The sequence below is a fragment of the Rhinolophus hipposideros genome, assembly GCF_964194185.1.
Source record: "Rhinolophus hipposideros genome assembly, chromosome: 17".
Lineage (NCBI taxonomy): Eukaryota > Metazoa > Chordata > Mammalia > Chiroptera > Rhinolophidae > Rhinolophus > Rhinolophus hipposideros.
In genome coordinates, this window is record NC_138063.1 from 29,694,222 (window position 1) to 29,714,374 (window position 20,153).

A 20,153-nucleotide genomic window follows, 5' to 3' on the forward strand; every position below is an offset into this window, starting at 1 on the left:
CCCCAGTACACACAGAGACTCAGCCAGGTGAGGCTCTTGGCTTCCTCTGCCAAGCAACCAGCATCCTGAGTTCTGTCCCTGTGTTCATGCCCAGACCAGACATTTCTGCCCCTTGGCTCTCCCCACCTGGGTATGAACAGGTCATTCTCCTCATAGCTCAGGCAGGCACTGAAGAGTTGCTCTCTCCTTTCCCGTCCCTTCCCAACGTCTTCCAGGAAATTAAGAGCAAAAGGTAAAATAGGCAAACGCTACTTGCAAATTCAGAGAGTCAAGATCCATGGTTTGTAGCGTGGCCGTGAAAGAAGAGGGTCCCGGAGGGACCTGTGGTCCCTCCAGCTCAGCTTGCTGCCCGCTGGGCCCCGGCAGGGCCTGACCTGAGCACAAGGCCTCCATGGCTCTGGCCCGCTCCTCACCTGGGCCTTGCATCCCCCCACCGAGGCCCAGTTGGTGTCTTGTCATGGCTCCCAAAGGTGCCCCGTGTCCCAGGACACACACATACCTCCCTATGGCCCACCGAGAACTTCCCATCCTGAGGATCCCAGTAGTGGAGGTGGGTCAGTTTGGGGGTAAAGATGGTTCTGGCAGGAAGGGCCTGAGCAAGCAGAGCCCGCTTGGTTCATGCTGCTGCTCCTGCCCCTTTCCTGGCAATCATCGTACTTCCGTCTTCTCTGTGCACAGAAGCTCTTCAAATACCCTGTGCCAGCCAGGTGCCTTTGCCCTGGAGGTGCGAGGAGCTGTCCTGCCAGGGCCTCAGGCAGGGCTACTTCTCGGTGGCACGTGGCAGAACCAGGGACTTCTCCTGGAGACCGTCTCTGGGAGGCAGGGCCTGGGTCACCCCATCATGCAATGACTCACCTGCAACACCCTGCTGGTGAAATAGGACCAGGATGCAGCCAAGAGCCCCCATTCCTGGCAGGTAGCTCAGAGAGTAAGTGCCACCTGCAGTCCCAAAGTGGGGCTCCCCAAGCCGGGGAAGCCAGAGGGCTTGGAGGAAGGGAGATTCCACACCTGGAGAGTAAGTCTGGCCCCGCAGAAGGAGGTTCCTCACAGGGAGCAGGAGGCCCTCTGGAGCAGAGCAGACAGGTATAACTCCAACCAGTTTTCTCCAGAACCAGAGCCGGGTGGCGGAACCCCTCTGCCCAGCGAGGCCATGCCGAGCTCTAACTCAAACCCTTTCTCCCTTCCCTTGCCTCAGAGGCAATAGCTCTCTGACTCCAAGATGCTAACCTCATCTCCTTTCTCCCATATATCTCCTGCCGCTGACACTTGCCCCAAACCCGATTAATCAGCTCTTTTATTCTTCCTGCGGTGGAAAGGGGGAAAGCAGAGCCAAACCTAAACATCTATCTATTAATTGCATATTCAATATTAAACAGCGAGACGATCCTGAGTCAGCACTATCACCAAGCTAGTTTTTAAAAAGAGAAAGTCAGTTTACAATAATTTAATATCCATTAAATACTTCTTCTGAGGCGAGGGGATGGGGGAGACGTGAACATTAAACAAGATGAAAGAAAGGGGAGCAGGAGAAGGAGATGGGAGGGAAGGGTGGGAGCGGGAAGAGGAGGAACTCCATGGAGAAGAGCATAGGAAGGGAAGACAAAAGGGCCAGAAGGAGCGAGAAGGAGAGAAGCCTGGAAGAAAGTGGGTTGAGGGGAAGATGCAAGGGAGCTGGGAAGACTCGGGGTCACAACTAGAAGGAGAAAGGAGAACCCAGGAAAAGGAAGTGGCCCCAAAGGAAGAGGGTGGGTCTGCCCCAGCCAGGCTCCCCTCATCCCAGCTCCCATGTCACACTGTGTCCCAAAGGCCCTGCGGACACATGTGCCCTGAGGACCCCAAATACTCCTGAATGCTCCTGAGCAGCACAAAGAGATGTGTTTTCTGCTTGGAATTTGGAGCACATGTAGGGAGGGGCCTTGGGCCTGGACGGGAGGCAGGCATCTCCTGGCCTCCCCCACCTCAGAGGGAAGCCAGGGCCCGCCCACCTCAGTCTCATCACGATCCCAACTTCTTGTTCCAAATCTCGTGCTTCAAGAAGCTTCCCGTGGTCACGTCCGCCCACACCCAGAGGAGGCAGCATCCAGGGACAGACGTGAATGGAGGAGGGTTGGCAGGAGGTTTGAGTGTGCCAGGATGGCATTGTAACTTTCAGGGCTCCAGTGTCTGACACGAGTGGCTGGCTGATGCTGACAGGCCATTGTCCTTTCAGCGATGGTCAGGGGGCTCGTTTCTTTTTCTCCTGTGTGGGCTTGGCTCCAACTTTACCTCCAAAGAGGTTGAAATAGAGATACAGGGATCAGAGATGTGTTGAACATAAGCAAGAGGTGCTCGGCTGGGGCTCCCAAGAAAGAGTACAGGAGAGCAGTTCGTGTTCTGGTCCAGGGTCCTAGTCCTGTCTTTGGGCAGAATGAGCTCCTGCCTAGGCACCTGCTCTGGGCGTCTACCCTCTCACCCAGTGATAGGAGGCTCACTTTCCAGTAAACTGCTGTTCAAGAGCACCCACTGGTGGCTGGGGTCTGAAACAAATATTCTTCATCCACACAACAATTTTGGGAAGTGGAAGTTATTGGCCCCACTTAAAGGTACAAACCAAGGCACAAAGAAGCTATGTAACTTGTTCCAGAAAGTGGCAGAACCAGAATTCAAACCCCTGCCTGTCGGACACCTGCATCCAGGTGTTCTGCAGTCCTCTGACTCTCAGGATAGTCTGTCAGACTCCGGGGGCAGTGGGAAGATACGACGGCATTGGTCATGGCTCCAGACCCATTCTCAAGGCAACTAAGGGGAAACGAGCAGGGTCCCAGGTGAGGGAAGCAAAGCCAGTCTGGACAGGGAGTCCCTGGACCTACCCATGAGACACTAGAGACCAGGGCTGGAGGGAATCAGAAGAGAGAGCTCATTGTGTCCTGTAGCAAACAGAGAGGGCTTCCTGGAGGAGGTGAGACCAAAAGGTGTAGACTTGGCAAGAGATAGTGAGGGCACAAAATGAAAATGGGGCCCTGAATACAAGGCCAAGGAATTGGGCTTGTCTCCATCAGAAGTAGGATCCACTGATCCTGGTCGGGGGACAAGGCAGACAGAGGTGTCCCAGCTGTAATGTCCCTGGGCAGGAAGACAGGACACAGCCTCTGCTACCACCACCAAGAGCCAGGGCTCGGGCGAGGCAGGGAAAGAAAACCAAAAAAAGAAGGAGCCTCACAAGGAGCCATCCCCTCCTCAAGGAGGACCCAGTAGACCCCACAGAGTTTTCTGGATCGAGTTGCATCTGAACTCAGATTCACCCCCAAATAAGCAAACCAATTCAATAACCAGGGGAGTGAGTCAGACTGGGGACAGAGAGGGTGGAAGGGTAGAAGGTGGAGGATGGAGTACACGCCCTGTGCCCTGGCCATCTCACAGGCAAGGACATTTCCTAGGGCAGGCACTGGGCTGTCCTTTGCCTCCTGCAGGCAAAGGTACCTGCCCCAAGAGCTGGTTCACGGTCAGCATCTGAATTAGGTCTCCACAGGAGCGGGGACACTTCAGTCTCTTCATTTCACTCTCAGCATCTGGATGATACCCCACAGGGTGCCACCGGCAGCCCTGACCCCCTCCCCAGCCTCCTTGGTCTCAGGATGAGCCTATTGAGGCCAGGTTCTGGGGGTTCCTTTCAGGGAGTCAGTCTCTGAGTGTTTGGGTCCCCCCTGGGCTGAACTGGAGGAGTGAGTGTGCCCATCCCTTCGAAGGGCCCAAGAAAGTCAGCAGCCAAGTAGGGGCCCTTGAGGAGGGAAGGAGCAGCTGAGACCTGGGCCAGGTGCAGCAGACACTGGCCTCACCCCACTTCTCCCCACCGCCACCACTCCCAGACACACGTGTGCAGACGTGTGCTGTCTCCCCTGACCCCCAGAAAGCCCCCACCACCAGAAACCACCCCTCCTCTTGCCAGTAACCATCTATAGGTTGGAAGGTTTAGCTCATGTGGGCCTTATCCATGCTATGTTTGTAATCACACACCTTTCACACCACCTCACCCTGACCAATGTGCCGATGCCCACACTGTCAGAGGTGCCCACAGACACACCCCATTTCACACAACGTTCTTAGTAGGGTGGAAAATAAATATCCCCACTGAGGAGACAGTGGCTGGGGTTGGGGTACAGACTGTGGCCACCAGGATTTATCTCTTCAACACAAACTAAAGAAAATGCAGCCAGATGGCTGGCCTATGAGTTGGAGAAGTTAGAAATCAAGATGGCTTAGGAAGGGGTCCAGGGAAAGAGGGGATTCAGCATTGCCAAGAGGCCGCCCTTCTCAGAAGGAGGCAGGTGTGGCACTCGGGTGAAACAGTTTTCCAGGGTCTGCCACCATGGCCCTCAGCCAGAACTGAAAACCACACCGGCACACAGACACACTCCAGCAGACACGGGCATTGGGCTGGGATGTGTGAGGCATGAGCTGGGGAAGAGGTCAGGCCTCCCAGCAATGGGGACCACCTGGGGACTCCAAAGTTCCTTCCTTGACCCATCCACGTTCATTTTACTGGGGAGGCTTTTTTCAGGCCCTGGGAAGAAAACAAAGGGGGCAGCTGAGACTACACCTGAGAGGAACACCTGGATGGATGGAGGCCCGTGACCACGGAAGGGCATCGGTGGGGAGCTGCAGGCAGGAGGGCTGAGCTCCTATTGCTCCTCCACTGGCTGCAGGGCCTGGCCGAGGCTAGGAGAGGTCGAGGGGAGCAGCCCCGAGCTCCAGTCATGAAGGGGGCCCTGGAGGGATAGTTACAGTAAGCTACTATCTGGGAACTCCTGGGGAAGCTTCTAGAGGGTGAAGGAACTCTTTTATGTGCCCCCCCTCCAATTCCTTCAGAATTGCCTGGGGCTAAAGGACCTCACAGCACATTGCATTTCCCCCCTCTCCTCCATTTCCAGACCTGGGACCCCATGTCTGTTCCTCCCCACCAACTCCCTCTCTCTCTCCTATGTCTCTGGCAGGACCTGGGCAGGGCCAAGAAGGCATGGGAGGGTTGGGGGTAGGTGTGACAGCCTGTGGGTCATTCCTTTCCTACATGGGTCCCCCAGGCACGTGCTGGCCCAGTCATTTAGCCAAGCAGAGTCCCTGCAGCCTTTCGCTGCTCCCCCATTCATTTCATAGCATCTTCAGGACACCCCCCCCCAACCGTGGCCGCACTAGTGTGGCAGCAGAATCCCGCTGGGCTGGCTAATGAGCTTGGACACAACGCATGTGAACTTGGCTCCAAGGCCGTCCTGAGGCCACGTTCCCCACCACAAAATGGTGGCTGATTCCATGTTCCTGGCCCCGCCACCATCTGTAGCTCCACTGGTTCCTGCGGCTTTTTAAATCCTATTAAGTTCCTCATTTCTCCTCCAAGCATGATTTTATTTCCAAATAGACAGACCATGTCTGTCAGGGAGGCTTTGGAGGGGCTGCTAGGGACCAGCTGAGGGGTGTGGGTCTGGGGGACTGGGGCAGCTCTCTGCAGCTGCGAGGTCCTGGGGCCCCACAAGCCCTGTGGCCACACTGTTGACCTCCAAATGCTGGGTTTCTCACTGTCAGACTTTTCTAGTGTTTTAGTCCCCTATTCTAGGTAGGCGGTTTAGTGCGTGTTGAGATAAAATGGATGTGCAGGCTGATCCCGCTTTATGAAAATTCAATATACCAAAGTTTCAATTTTCCTCTCTGAGGTGGCAACAAATGACACACTTGACAAAAGCTTCTGGGTGAATAGAAAGCCCTCAGGGTTCTACTAGGGAGCCGGGTTCTACTAGGGAGCCGGCTCCTTGGTCCAGGCGGGAGGGGTTACACCAAAACATAAAGCCTAAAGGACCAGGGCCACCACACATTGAAGATTAATCTGAAATTATACTGAGACAGTGGGAAACAAGGTTTTAAAAAAACACATTACTCTAGACAGCCCCTAACAGGGGGAGGGGTGGGGAAGGTGTAAGGAAAGGCTTGAGGGACAGGTGTGAACTCCCTGAGGGACCTCCTGGGTGAGGTTCCCCTGGGCGAGGGGGGGAGGGGTGGGCAGAGACTCAGACCTGAGGAACAGACTCATTTGTCAGCAGCCAGTCCAGTCCCACAGCAGGAGCCCCTCCCTCTCAGCCCCAGGAACCACCCCCTGGGTCTAGCACATCCCACTGTACCTTGGGGCTCCTGGTTTATACCCTGTCTGAGAAAGCCCAGAATATGCTGGGCTAACCCCACTTCAGCCCAGAGGGTGTGATCTTGGCCTGAGAAGGGGTCCAGTGACTGAGGCCCCAAAGCAGCTGCCTAAAGCAGAAGGGGTCTTCATCTCAAAGCAGAAAATACCCCACCCTCAATTGACACCCCGTCCTCTTTCAGTGTCCCCCCACAGAAGCTCCTGGAAGCTGGGCAGTGTGTGATTCCAGCGTGGGCCTGTGCATGTGGATGTGTAGGGAGAGGGGTGCATTTCCTTATCCCCGCCACCAGACCCTGTACACTCCCAGCGTCTTCAGCTCGTGGAGACTGTCACATCCCCATGCCCACTTCCCACGGCTGTGTCTGGGCCCAGAGGCCTTGGGCGAGGGGTCATGGCTGGGGGATCACTAACTGCCCCGCTAGCCAGGCCGTGGCACCCCCGAGACCTGTGGAGACCCCAGGAGCCATAGCGTCCACCCTTCCCCATGAGTCTGCTCTTACCCAGCCCCTCCCATTTTTAAATCAAGAAGGAAAGCAACTCCATAGTCTCTCTTGGCTTCCTTCTCCAGACCTGGGGAACCCGTTTTATCAGCCTGTCCTGTCCTATTCCCACCAAAATTTCTTGAGCTGTAGATTGTAATGTTTTCCATGAGCATCAGCCCTAAAGCCAATGTCCCAGCAGATTTTTCATGTACTCGAATCCCTGATTTATTTTGGACCAGTGTTTAAGAAAAGCCATTACAGTGTTTAGCTCGGGAAGTTGGCGTCAAACATAAGACAGCAGAGCCCAGACAGCCATGGTGTTTGGGGAGTAGCCTGGGGCAGGGGCCCTTGCCAGGCCCATACTGGTGACCTGCCTTCCAGAAGGGCTGAAGGATTAGCCAGCTCTTCACCAGGCAATGTGGCCCACCTAATGCTTGACTTCTTTGATAGGCAATAAGTTCTACCACATATCTGACCACAATCCCTCCTACTTTTGTTTAGGCATTTCCATCTGTTAGGTTTCCTAGATCAGATCGTGATGTAAGATTCCCCAGCCCTGGGGTTTTAGTCTCCGTAATCCCTGTTCTTTCTGACTTAAAACTTAAAAGAATCTTTGTCTCCTTTTTTTCCCAAGCCCCTTTTAAAAGGAAATTTTAAAAAATCAGGAAGTTCCTCTAGTTTACACAACCGAACTCAAACAGCTGTGTAAAGACAGGTCTTTGTGGTGGGGGAAGGAGGTGGCCGGTGGGAAGGGTCCCTAGGGAGACCCTGTGGACGCTCTAGTGGGGCAGACACATTATAAATACCTCGTAACTCCTGCCATAGGTGCGAAATTATAATTAACTGCAAACCTGCTGAGTTTAAATGGACTTGCCGTTTTCAGCTGGGGGAAGGGGTGTTGATTGATCTGCATTTTGTTTTTGAGGGTGTTTTTTTTTTTTTAATCCATTCGGCAAGTTAAGTTGAGACTCGCAGCTCCTTGCCAAATTCCCTCTGGCCCTGGCTAATTTAGCAAAGGATTGTTTCAGGGGAAATGGGATATTAATCATTGCAAATGGGCTCCTGGATGATATTTAAAAGCTGCCTCCTGTGTGCCCAGGCTGAAGGAGCTGATGACAGAAACAGGAATGACAGAGAGAGGGGCCCATGGCCTTCTGGCTCCCACCCCATCGCCACTCCCATGGTGTCCTGGTGCCAGCACTGTGTGGGTATGCAAGAGGAAGAGCCCACTTCCTCAGGAAATGGGCCACATGACAGAGAATGTCACAGGCAGTCCTTCCTGGGCTAGATGGTCCTTGGCGCTGCATTGAATAAGAGCTGATGAGGGCAAGACATGTCCAGTGCCCTGCTGGCCCTGGGTTTACCCCATTTGGAGCAGCCGAATAACAACACAGGGGTGGTGAGGTTGTTCAGGCAGAAGGAGGGAGGAGGAACGGCGGGGAGAGGCAGGGAGAGACCGCGCAGACCAGAGAGACCAGAACAGGTAACACCTGCCTGGCCGTTAGAGGGGAGAGGATTTGAGCCAGGAAGGGCAGAGCTTCGCAGATGGGAAAATAACCTGAGCCAAGACTAATTTAAAGGGTCCCAAGAGGCCAGAACAAAGGGCCTACTTTGGGGGGAGGGCAAGATAGAAAAGCACTGATTTCCAGAAGGTGCTTTAAATTGATGCATTTAGGCAAAGGGAAGCCATCTAAGCCTTTGGGGCAGGGAGTGACATAAGAGTGGCACCGTGGAAACAGTAGTCTAGGGACGTTCAACCAGATGGGTGAGGGAGCCAGCCAGAGCAGGAGGCCAGCTGGGATGGCGCTGGGTCACCCCCAACAGCTCTGACTCCAAGCTTCCTGCCCTTCCCACAATGATGCCTTTCCACCTCCTCTTACAAAGGGCATAATGACACCACCTTGGAGCTGTGGTAGGTGGAATGCAGTTGGTGAACTGTGGACTCCTCCCTGATGACAGCTGCTACCGTTATTTTATTCTTAGAGTCCAGTCTATGGAAAAAGAGAGGAGATGACAGGGTCAGGTCTTCTGACAAAACGGGATCAACAAAGTGCAAATGAAAATTGTACTGCCTAGGGCCAGAGCTATATTGAGCATGTGAATTACCAGAAAGGGGCAAGACATGGAAGGCTTCCTGGAGGAGGTGATTATTGGGATGATAGGTTTACCAAGAGGTGGTAGCATCTGGGCTCAGCATCACAGACAAAGACATGAAAACAGAGATAAGCCAAGCAAATATGTGGCCTCTTAGATATTTTTAAAAATAACGTAGAAGAATTGGTTTGGATGGAGAGGAGGGTTCACTTTCTGGAAGACTCAAATGAAGTGCATTGTGGGTCCCATTGCTCCTCAAATTCCAGGGCTCGTAGAGGTACACAGTGTCTGGGTCTGGGTTGGGGGTGAGGGAAGATTCTGTCTCTTCTCACCCTTCAGTCCAAGTTCCCCAGGCCCACCCCAGAGTCTCGTTTCTCTGCTGCTGCCCAGTCTTCCTGCTCAGACATGCCCTGCCTGCTGTTAGAGAGGCCTGCTCCTTCCCCAGCCAGCCCACGTAACGCACAGGGGACTCAGGCAGTGCTGCAGCAGCTGCTGCTAAAGCCAAGCTAGGGCTCTGAAGGAAAATGGAGAGAGCCCGTTGGGCCTCGATCCCCCCAACAAAGTCGTCCAGACCCCAGTAAGAGTGCACAAATCCTGCAACAGCCTGTAAGGCTGACTGAGCACACCCCCATGTGATGGAGGGGGAAACAAGGGCTCGGAGAAGGGAGAAGACTTGCCCAAGACCACACACCCAGTACTGAGCCTTCAAGTCTCAGCCCTTGGGCGGGCCTCCTTGTCTTGCTGCCTTCTCACGGGTGTGCTGGGCTACTGACACCCAGACGGAGTCCTCCCAGTATCAACGCCACCCATCAGGTGCACAAAGGATGAGGCTGGGTCGCAGCCTTCAGGATGGGCTCTCCAGCTCCTCATTCTCCTCCCCATGCTTTTGGAAATGGATGGGGGCGTGTATAAAGGGACTCAAGGAGGGTCTGAGGCCAGATGTGCCCGGGGAACAAGCCCAGTCAGCGGCAGGATGAGCCTGTCTGTGGTCCGCCTGAGTGTGGAGGGTCAGCAACTCCATGTCCACCCAGCAGGGAAGAGCCAATCTGGGTGCTCAGGCAGCACCTTGTCTGTCTGGGCCTGGGGAGGAGAAACGCTTTATGGAGGCTGGAGGTCAGCCCACCAGCTGGAATGCTTTCTCCAGCTGTTCCTCACTGGACTTCCAGGCTCAAGACCCCGTTGCTGCCCTCTGTCTGAGCCCAAAAGTCAGCAGTGGGTGTCCGTTTCTCATCTTTCAGTAGAGGCTGTGCCCTTCGTGGGGGCAGGCATGTGCAGCCACCACAGAGCCTAGCTGGGCACCAGGCCCTCCCTCAGTGCTGGCACCGAGACCAGTCTCTCACTTGTGTCTCTAAGCAGGAACCTTCCCCAACATCCCCGCTCTCTGCCAGCCTAAAAGGAGCCCTCTATTTCATGTCCCCACTCCCCCCAAGCCCCTCCAAAGTCAGGCCCACAGGCAGGGGGTGGAGGGGGGCAGCAGGGAGGGTACCACTGACATTGGCATTCTCCTTGCAGCGCATCTTAATAATTTAATGGCTATTAGCAGGGCCGCAGTGGTGGTGGGGGAGGGGGCGCAGGGGGAAGATTTATAGAGAGAATTCACTCCAGGTTGGGGTTTTGTCTTCCTCTGTTTTCCTGGCATTTATCATGCATGTTTTAATTTGGATCGGAGAGTTGCTACCATCTGGCCATTATCGCAAAGAAATATTCATTTTCACCGAGTGACACAGGCTCCATTCATCATGGAGTGCGCTGATTGCCCTGTGAGTGTGGGGCTTCGCTTTCTCCTTCATTTGAAATGAACCTTGAGCTATAAGCAGGTCCGATTTGCCAGGAGCAGAAGCACGGGGCAGGTGGCTGCCACTGACCTCCCAGCCAGGTCAGCAGGGAGCACTTTGGGGGAGGGCCAGGGTGAGAGTTGGGGGGAGGGAGCCCTCTCCTGCCATCACAGCCCTTCCACCTCCCCTCACCTCTCCTGGGTGGGAGATATAGGTGGCCCCTATGTCTCCCCCCAGGCTTCTGATAGCCAATTCCCCCACTTAACCTCTTGTCCAGAGCGGTCCCCAGGCCAAACCACAGAGATGGCAAAGGTGGCCCCTCTGCCCAGTCCTGAGCCCTCAGCACCTAATAAATGCATAGATGCTGTCCTACCAAGGGCAGAATCTGCCTAAGCAATCTTTCCCTACAGAATATCCCTCTAGTGGTGTCATTTCAGGTCAGGGCTGTGTGGGGGACAGAAGAGCCTCCTCATTCTCCTTTCATCACGTTATAGTGGCACCATCAGGGCTGGGCCTGTGGAAAGAGACGTGTCTGCCTCCAATTGGGACATTTCCAGAGTGTCACCCTTGTAGCCACCCGCTGCTCACTGCAACAAGCCATCAGAGGCCGCTGAAAGCCTTTTGTTAGCATTGGGCAAGGAACCATGCATATGGCATTACAGAACACCCCTTGATTGGGCTGAACCCCGCTTTAAGCCCACTTAATAAGCACATCTGCAAAACAGAGAAAAGAGGAGCAAATCTCTTTTCCCCTATTTTAAATAGTGAGTTAGGGCACCCAGAATTTGTTGGGCTCTTCTGTGTCTCCCTCCCATTCAGATTCAGAGCATGTACATATCAGCTGAGCTGTGTCTCCCTCCTCCTAACCCCCCCCCTCCGCCCCGCCTTCGGCATTAGACATCCTCGGAGAGGAGTAAATTAGAGCCCAAAAAACAGCTTAGCAGAGATGTTTGCTTTGCCAAAAAGGGCAAAATCGGTCAGGAGGGTTTTCATCTACAGTTCCACTTCCCCAGGTCTTGCTTGGCAGGAGCCTGGGGGATAACTGACTTTTCTGGTCTGTCCTGGAAACTGTGGCCAGACTCCGAAGCTCTAGCCCCCCACTAGGACCCAACCCAGCTTAGGCCAAGATCCAGGGGACTGTGCTGAGGTAATGGAGTCCACGGGGAGGCTTGTGTGGCCCCTTCCCCAGGAGAGAAGAAAAGCATCCTAAGCATTGACATCGTCCACTGTGAACACTCCACACCTGGGACACATGGGCACACCAACAGGCTACTTGGCCACAGGGGATTTACAGTCTGGCTGGAACTGGGGTAAAAGCAATGAAGCCACTGAGCGACAGGAAAAGACCTTGAATCGAGGCACTAAGTTAACGGCAAGTGAGGGCCAGAAGGTGTAGTACAGAAAACCACCTGACGGTAAGCAGCCCCTGCACGGGCCAGGTCCTCCCTGGGTCCTTGTGTTTCTTCTTCTCCCCCCTCCATGACTTAGGCATCATTGTTCCATTGTATTGATGAGGCAACTGAGGCCCAGAGGTTAACTTGCTTGGAGTCACCAGCTGATGGATGGTGGGTGCACCTGGGAAGGAACCCAGACCCCCCCACTCTGATTGCCAGCACCAGGCTATGAGTCTGGAAAAACCACGGAAGACTTTAAGTAAGAAATGGCATTTCAGTTGGATGGGAGCGGCGACATTCTAGGCCGCGGGACCTTCCTGCCCGTTGTCAGGCTCTGGCTTTCTATCCCGGCACTTGTTGAACTAAACCGGCAATCCTTCGCCGACCCTCCCCTCTTCCTCCCGCAGCCGGAGGCGAGGCCCCCAGCTCCGGGGAAACGCGAGCCTCGCCAAGCCCGCGAGGGCCCGCCCCGCCCCGCCCCTCGTCCCTGGGACTGCGTTCGGTGACACCAGCAGCTCTGAAACATCTGTTCCTCCGTCCTGGACCCGCAATTTGAATAAATTACCCCGATGTGGCGGCAGCCTGTTATTAATGGCTGGAGTTTTGTACCACGCTTTAGTTAATAACACTGCAGCCTGGCACTGCGCTTCTCCCACATAGTTCTTCGTTTCGCTCTTGCCCTCGGCCGACCTCCTCCCTCCGTCCTGCGGCCCCGGCCGGGCCCCGCCCCCCCCCGCCCCCCCGCCCCCCCCCTCCCGCCCCCCCGCCCCCCCCGCCCTCCGGCCCCGCCCCGAGCCGCGCTGGCCGACAGCGCCCCCCGCTCTGGGCGATCCACGCGCTCACTCCGCCGCGCCGTCCGCTAGTGGGCCGCGTCTGGGAAGAGGAGACCACAGCCAAGTTGATTACTCCTCCCCACAGCCTCCCTCAGAGTAAATCCACAGGGACAGGGAGGCTGAAAGCGGGCCATGCTCAGAGAACACTGTTCCCTGCCCTGGTTCTGAACCCCTCACCCCATCGCAGGGTCTCCGCTGCCTTGGGGGACCTGACAGACACCTGGAGAGAAGAACCCACCTCTCCCCAGTTGGGCGGGCAGTCCTCGCCCTCTTGGGAAAGACTGAAGCTTTCAGCTTATTTCTTTATTCGCTGCTCCTGGTTCCTCATTCTTTTTCTGGTGTGTGCTCATGCCTCACACACCTCCTGCGTGAAGCCCTCCCAGGTTACCTTTAGCGTCCTGGTTCTGATCGGGCCTTTTCTACAGGCCCAGACACGCCGCTTCTCCACAGTCTGTCTTTTCTCCCCACAGTCTGCTAGCCAGCCTTCTCATGGAACCCCCTGGGGCGTTCGCAGCCCTTCTAGAATATCCTGAGTTTGAGTAACAGTAGGTGCTCATACCTTGCTTTGCTTCAAGAAGCTTGTGCTTCTGTTAGGGTGAGGCTTCCTACAAAGAATGGGTGCACTGCTGAGAGAGAGAAAAGTGGGTCTAGGGGTAGGTGAGTTTGTTTGTTGGAGATAAAGGATCGGAAATGTTGAGGTGTAAATAAGTAGCAGTGCATTCATGTCCTCGATCTGTTCCCCAAAATGTTGCCCACAGTCAAGGTCAAGTGGAGAGAGGCAGTCTCCTTGCAAGCTCAGCCCCCAGCTCACCTCAGGTGGAGCTGTGGGCCCTCGATGCCTGCCCCAAGGAGCTGGCTTGGGATGGGTTAGGGAGCCTGCCATCAGGAGGGCCCCAGAGTGAGTGTCTGGAAGCAGAAGGAAAGGGTGTGCATGTATCAGGGGTGGGAGTTGGAGGTAGGAAGGTAGGTTGTCCCACAGCCAGGAGGCCAGACATGCCTGTCTCTGCCACACAGGAGGGTTCCTGTGAACCCCAAAGCCCAGATGCAGTGCTCTGGGAGAACTCTTAGAGGACCCTCTGTGCTAGGGCAGTTTAGTGTACAGTTCCCTGTTCCTGGGAACCCAGTGGGGACCCTGACAGTGGCTCTACAGGAAGAATGTGCTATACCCCTCCTCACCCCCACCCCACTCCTATCTTGCCCCACTGGGTTCTGAGGGCTCCAGGAGACCAAGGCTCTCACTGCTTCTATTTGGTCTAATATTACTGTGGGATACTGCCTTTGCTAACAGCCCCACCATTAGAACGTAATTACTGCTGAAAATGACCTTTAAAATATATTTTAAATTCAAAATGTCTTTAAAACCTTCACTGAGCACCATTTTTCAATTTCAACGACTGTTTTCCTTTTTTGGGGGGAGACAGGTGTGGGGAGGGAGGAAGGGACTTGCGAATGGATTTCTAGTGTTAAATCTTTCCCTGTGACACAGAAAGCTGAGCCTGCTCAGGTAGTACCTTGCAGGGGGCCCAGGGAGGGTAGGGGCAGAGGACGCCCTCCTCAAAGCCCCCTTATCTGGGGGTCTTCAGCTCTGCTGACACCCTTCCCCACCTCTGCCCCCAGCCTCCAGCCTGGGCTGGCTCTCACCCCAGGGTGTCAAGTAAGAGCCAGAGGAAGGCTGAGGACACTGAGACGGTTCTTCCCAGCCCTCCTCCACCAGTCTAATCTCCTTCCAGACCACCATTGTCATACAGTGTCCAATTCTGTCTGCTCAGCACCCTCCGGGGGGCCCCAATTCCTGCAGGATGGTGCCCCTCCCCACTATACTCTCCCACACCTCCATTTCAAGGCCCCTTTGCCCTGACTTGTCTGGTGCACCCTGTGCCTCAGACGGCCTGTGCCCCTTGCCGCTTCTAACCACTCTGTGACAGTGGTCATCTGGATGGAGAATGGACAAGGAAACAAAGCTGGTAGAGGAGGGCAGTTTGCACCCAGCCACAGCTGCCCCAGCCCCTGCTCTCACAAAGGGTCTAACCTGCTGCCACACCACACTCCCCTGCCACTGCCTCAGACCCCACCTGGCAGCCTCTGGGGAACTCTGCCGTGCCTCCCATCTGGAATGGTCCCATGCTTCTGTCCTCACTGTCATGTACCTCCCTCCCCCTCACCACCTCCAGGAGACCCGGTCTGGGAGTCCTGGGCTACCTAATGTCACCTCAGTGTGGTCATTGACTGTCCTCCCTCCTAGGTGACTTCATGGCAGTCTGCCCTTTGTTCAGCTTGTCTCCCCATCAGAGGTTTGAGCTTGCTTGTCCCTGGCTGCTGATGTAAGCGATCATGAGAAGGCTGCTTGCCACAGTGACCAGCGGATAGAGGCAGTGTGAGGCCTTCTGGCCCCTTACCTGGATGGAGCACTTTTGGGGGCTCCAGGCCTGTGGATGCTGACAGAAACTGCACTCTTCCCGTGCACTGGGGATTTAGCCACTTCCAGCAGCAGGAGAGGGCAGAAGCAAGGATGGGGGGGGGGCGGGACTGATGTGGTAGGGGGGTTAGGGGGGTAGTTCCATCCAGGAAGCAGTGGGCAGTGGGCATCAGACGTACCACTGCGTGTGCTTGGGACTTTTCCTAAAATGGCCACATTCCCACAGCATCCAACTTGTTCACTATGAAAGTCTACATATATGCCCAAGCCAAAATGGTGGGTACTGTCCAACTCTTTGGATCACTTGAGTTTTTAGATGGCCCGTAGTTTTAAATGTCCTCTGCCCTCAGACATGGACACCTGGATGTAGAGAAGTCATTCGGGCTGTTGCGCCTCCTTGGTCTCCCACGAAGGAGCTCAGAATGTGAGGGAGGGGGAAGAGGTGATCAGGGATCCCAGAGCTCAGAAGAGGGGGCTTGTGGGGACGGTACAATGGGATGGCACAACGGGATGGCATCCATGAGCTGGCTGTGAGCCCAGGTTCGGTGTTGGAGCACTTGCTGCTGCCTGAGAAGATCCTGAGAAAGGTGGATGGGTAGAGGTCAGGCGGGCATGAGACCAGTCGGAAGTGATGAGTCTCCTGCAGAGAGCAAGGTATCAGAGGGAGAGAGCTAAGAGCAGCATGGATGGGACAGGAAGCAGCTACTGTCTCAGCCAGGCCTCTCTGCCTCCAGCTCCTCCCACAACGACACCCTACCCACGCTACCAGATTGGCATTCCTTAAACTATTCCCAAGCTCAGCAATCTAAAACGTTTCCCTATTTCCCATCCCCTTTGACTCCCTTTCAAGAGCCCCTCAGTCTGTCTCCAGCTGTCCATCCCCTCCTTTGTGAGTACAAGGTGGGCATGGGGTTACTTAGGAATAGTTCTAACGTGGTTCACCTTGTGATATGGCCCTTTTGTGAGAAGTATGGGATCCAGAATAGAGGAGGTGATGGTTCTACTTCTACCGATAAGATCACATGCCCGTTTTACAAATGAGGGATTTGAGGTTCAAAAGGACTAAATTACTTGCCCACCGTCACAAGAAAATTAAATGGTGACAACTGAATAGGAACCCAGATATGGGTGACTTTGATGTCCTGGCTCTCAGCCCCTTCTTTCTTCATTCGTTCTGTAAATCCTGCATAGCCATAATGCCCAGCTCAAAGCTGCCCTCTTCCACAAAGCCTTGCCTGCCTGCATCAGCCTTCCCTGTGCTCACCTAGCCTCTGCACAATCGTGTGTGTGTGTGTGTGTGTGCGTGTGCGTGTGTGGTTGCTTCTCCATGAAGTCAGAGCACAGCCCCAGCCTACACACCTTCCTGCAGGCCCTCCCCAGAGCCAAGCCCCGGGGGTGGAGCCAGGGCAGGCCCACCTTCCCACACCAGCAGCCCTCCTCCTCTCCTCACTGCCCAGGCCCAGAGCAGGCAGGAGGTCTGGGAAGTGGTGGCAAGGCCAGCAGAGCAGGGAGAAGGCGGAAGTGGAAGGCATGATGCTCCAGATGTCACGCCAGGCTCCACGGCGTATAGTAACGAAAGAATGTGTCGTCTTCCATACTGTGTCATAAATATCACATTTATACCATCAATTAAATGCCGGTGACTTAAATCATTTATAATAGAGATACAGCCGCTCAATGAACCATTAGCAGCGTCAGCCACTTCTCACTCCTCGCAGGGTCCGACAGAGAGCAATGGCTGGGCCCAGGCTCCTGGGGCTCCTGGAATAGGAGCAGGGGTGGCACAGAGCAGGACCTTGTCTCCTCCCCAGGAAGGGGCAGCTCAGGCAAAGCTGGGGGAGGCAGCATCCTGGCCCTCTGGGAATGCTGTGCTCGGGGACAGGATACAATGCAGCAGGCAATCAGCGAACATCTACACTGGCAGGGCAACAGTGCCCACCTCTGCCTTCTTGTCTCTGCCTCAGGTCTGGTGGAGGACAGAGGTAAGAGTGTGAGACACAGGGACTGCAGGAACTCCTGCAGTGGTCCCTCACTTTAGCGGAAGCTATTTTCCTCCATCGCCACCCACTCTGAACCTCCTCTCTCTCCATGTCCCTTCCTTGCCATGTCTATGCATCACCTGTGTCTCTTCGCTACACGCTGGCTCCATCAGAGCTTGTTTCTCTACCACGTGACTCTCTAAAGGCTTCAGCCAAGCAGCCTTCTCATTCAGGTGGGAGTCTAAGGTTCTTATCTCCTTTTGGTCCTTCTGCCTCCTTGACTCTCCCTCCAGCCACCACCTCCCTCCATCTCTTGCTGCAGCCCTGTTGCCTCATGGCTGTCGCTGAAACCTCCCTGCTCCAGCCTTTGCAGCAGCTGTTCCCTCTGCCAGCCCCTCTCCCCCATATGCCACTGCTCCTCACGTCTCAGCTCATACATCCCTCTCACCCCGGCTTGTCTTGACTTGCCAACTAATGTAGCCCCAGCTCTACCATCAGCCACCTTTTTAATTTGGTTCATGGCACAGACGGCTACCTGATCTTTTCTTATCCACTGTTAAAGGGAAGCTCCATGCAGGGATGGACTCTGTATTTGTTCCTCTCTGTGTCTCAGCACCTTGCATGGTGCCTGGCCCAGAACAGAGGCTCGGGAAATAAATGGCTGAACGCGCAGGTCAGGGACCCTCATGGGTGGTGCTATGAAAGAGCTGGTGTACAGGATTCCACCTGGGGTGCAATCAGTGAATGTCTACAATGGCCGGGTTACATATACCAGGCCCTGGGCCTACTGCCAGGGTTCAAAGGTGAAGGGGGAAGGCCCCACCTTCAAGGAACCTCAAAAAACACAGAGGGAGGGCCGGCCTGGTGGCTCAGGCGGTTGGAGCTCCATGCTCCTAACTCCGAAGGTTGCTGGTTTGATTCCGACATGGGCCAGTGGGCTCTCAACCACAAGGTTGCCAGTTCAATTCCTCGACTCCCGCAAGGGATGGTGGGCTGTGCCCCCTGCAACTAGCAACGGCAACTAGCAACGGCAACTGGACCTGGAGCTTAGCTGTGCTCTCCACAACTAAGACTGAAAGGACAACTTGACTTGGAAAATAAAAGTCCTGGAAGTACACACTGTTCCCCAATAAAATCCTGTTCCCCTTCCCCAATAAAATCTTAAAAAAAAAAAAAAGAAGAAACCCACTGAGGGAGCCCTGGGCTCAGATCTTCCTTGTGGAGTGAGAAGCTCAGGGATATTTTCTGGTAGAAAGGGAGCTTGTAATGGACCCAGAAAACTGGAGGCTCCAGGTGTGACAGGGAGAGAGGACTCCCAGCTCTGGGCCGTAGGACAGCCTAACCAAGGCCTGGCGTCCATCAGAGGAGGATGGGCCAGACTGCGTGTTTAGAAGGGGAGAGGGGGATGGGGACCATACAGGGCTGGAAATGCGACTCACTCAGCCTGGCCAGCTTCCAGAAAACTCTGTGCAATCAACCAGAGAAACACATTTGAGAAAACAGAATTGTGAGAGTAACTTTGAAGCCTTGGTTGCCATGGGAACATATCTGTAAATACTTAACTGCAGACATTAAGTGACACACGGGGGACTGAGTGAGGCAGCAGTGCTCACTGCGGGAGCCGGCCACATCCACTGGTGCCTTTCATCCTCAGCCAGCACCCACCAATCCTCTCTCCTTCCCTACGCTTTCCTCCCAGGGTCTCTGCCCTCTGTCCTCTCCTTTCCATCCTTTCTCTCGCTCCTCCTTTCCTCATGAGCTGGCCACTGTGAGTAGGGGAGTTCCAAGGGGGTCCCCAAGACTGCCTTTCTGCCCCAGTTCTGCCTCATCCCAAGTCCCAACACCAGGCCCCTGGGACTGGGCGCTTCCCAGGCCAGAGGTGACTGCGCCCTGGCCACTCCCTTTCTTGGCCCTCTTCACCCACCTCACTGCTAACAGATGGGGCGAGTAAAACAACATGTAAATCAAGGAAGTCTTTGCAACAAGTGTATTTAAGAACCCCAGTATTTTGCCGTAAGGAACTCTTGGCCTAGATTGCTGACTCAGGAACGCCTCCCCCACTTCTTCTCCACTGCGCCTGCTGGATCTGCCCTGGGTCAGGGGCACCTCCCTGGGGGCTCTCTCCCCAGGGCTCCCCTACGGTTCCGTGGCTGCATGAGGGCCTGGTGGGAGCTCACCGGGAGCCCTCTCTGCCTGGCCTGGACTGACCTGCTTGCTCTGGTCATGCCTAAAGGTTTTTCACCTTGCTGGGTCTCAGACCCTTTGGGAAACTGAGGGAAGCTTTTCATTCACCCATTTAGCTGTGTCACGGAAGGTTGATGAGCACAGCCAGATCCCAGGCTGAGTGCTGCTGGGCGGATCCCTGCCCTCCCAGGAGGTACAAGTTAGGGGAGGGGGCAGACAATAAGCAAGAATCCCAATCAAAAGCTCCAGCGCGTCAGCCAGTGTCCAAGGTCAGGACAGGCCCAGCAGAGCTGGAGTGGGGCGAGTGTAGATAATGGGGACAGATCCTCTGTGAGATATTGTAAAACATTTTAAAGACGTTGGGCTTTTTTCATAGTAAAACAGGGAGCCACCGGAGGGCTTTGAGCGCAGAAGGGACATGCTCTGCTCGCTCTGGCTGCTGTGAAGACAGACTGTAGACGACAAGGTGGAAGCAAGGGACAGTTAGGAGGTCACTGCAGTGACAAAGGAGCGATGCAGATGGATCTAACCAAGGTAGTGGGCGCCATGGTGAGAACAACCACGGTCCTTGGAGGAGGGAGCATTTGCACAGCCTTGGGTCATTTAATGCACACTCTCAAGACGTTTCTGGACCTCACAGTTTAGCTAGTCCCCGTAAGGTCCTGTGGCCCTGGGTTCAGAGGCCGTCCTCCTGGCCTCTTACCCTAACTCCAATGGACCCCTCTACTCCTCAGCCCATCTGTGGAGCTGAGGTGAGTAGATCCCTTGAGCCCTGTCCCGGCCAGGTTCCCTTCCCAGCTCCCACAGGAGGAGGACAATTAGCAGTAGAGCCATCC

The 20,153-nt window shown here is 54.9% G+C and overlaps 1 protein-coding gene across 50 annotated transcripts in view; it reads left to right on the plus strand.

The window, feature by feature from the left end:
• CELF4 (CUGBP Elav-like family member 4) overlaps positions 1-20,153 on the plus strand; it is a 295,620-nt gene that overhangs the window by 228,198 nt on the left and 47,269 nt on the right. The gene's annotated exons all lie outside the window — the stretch shown is intronic.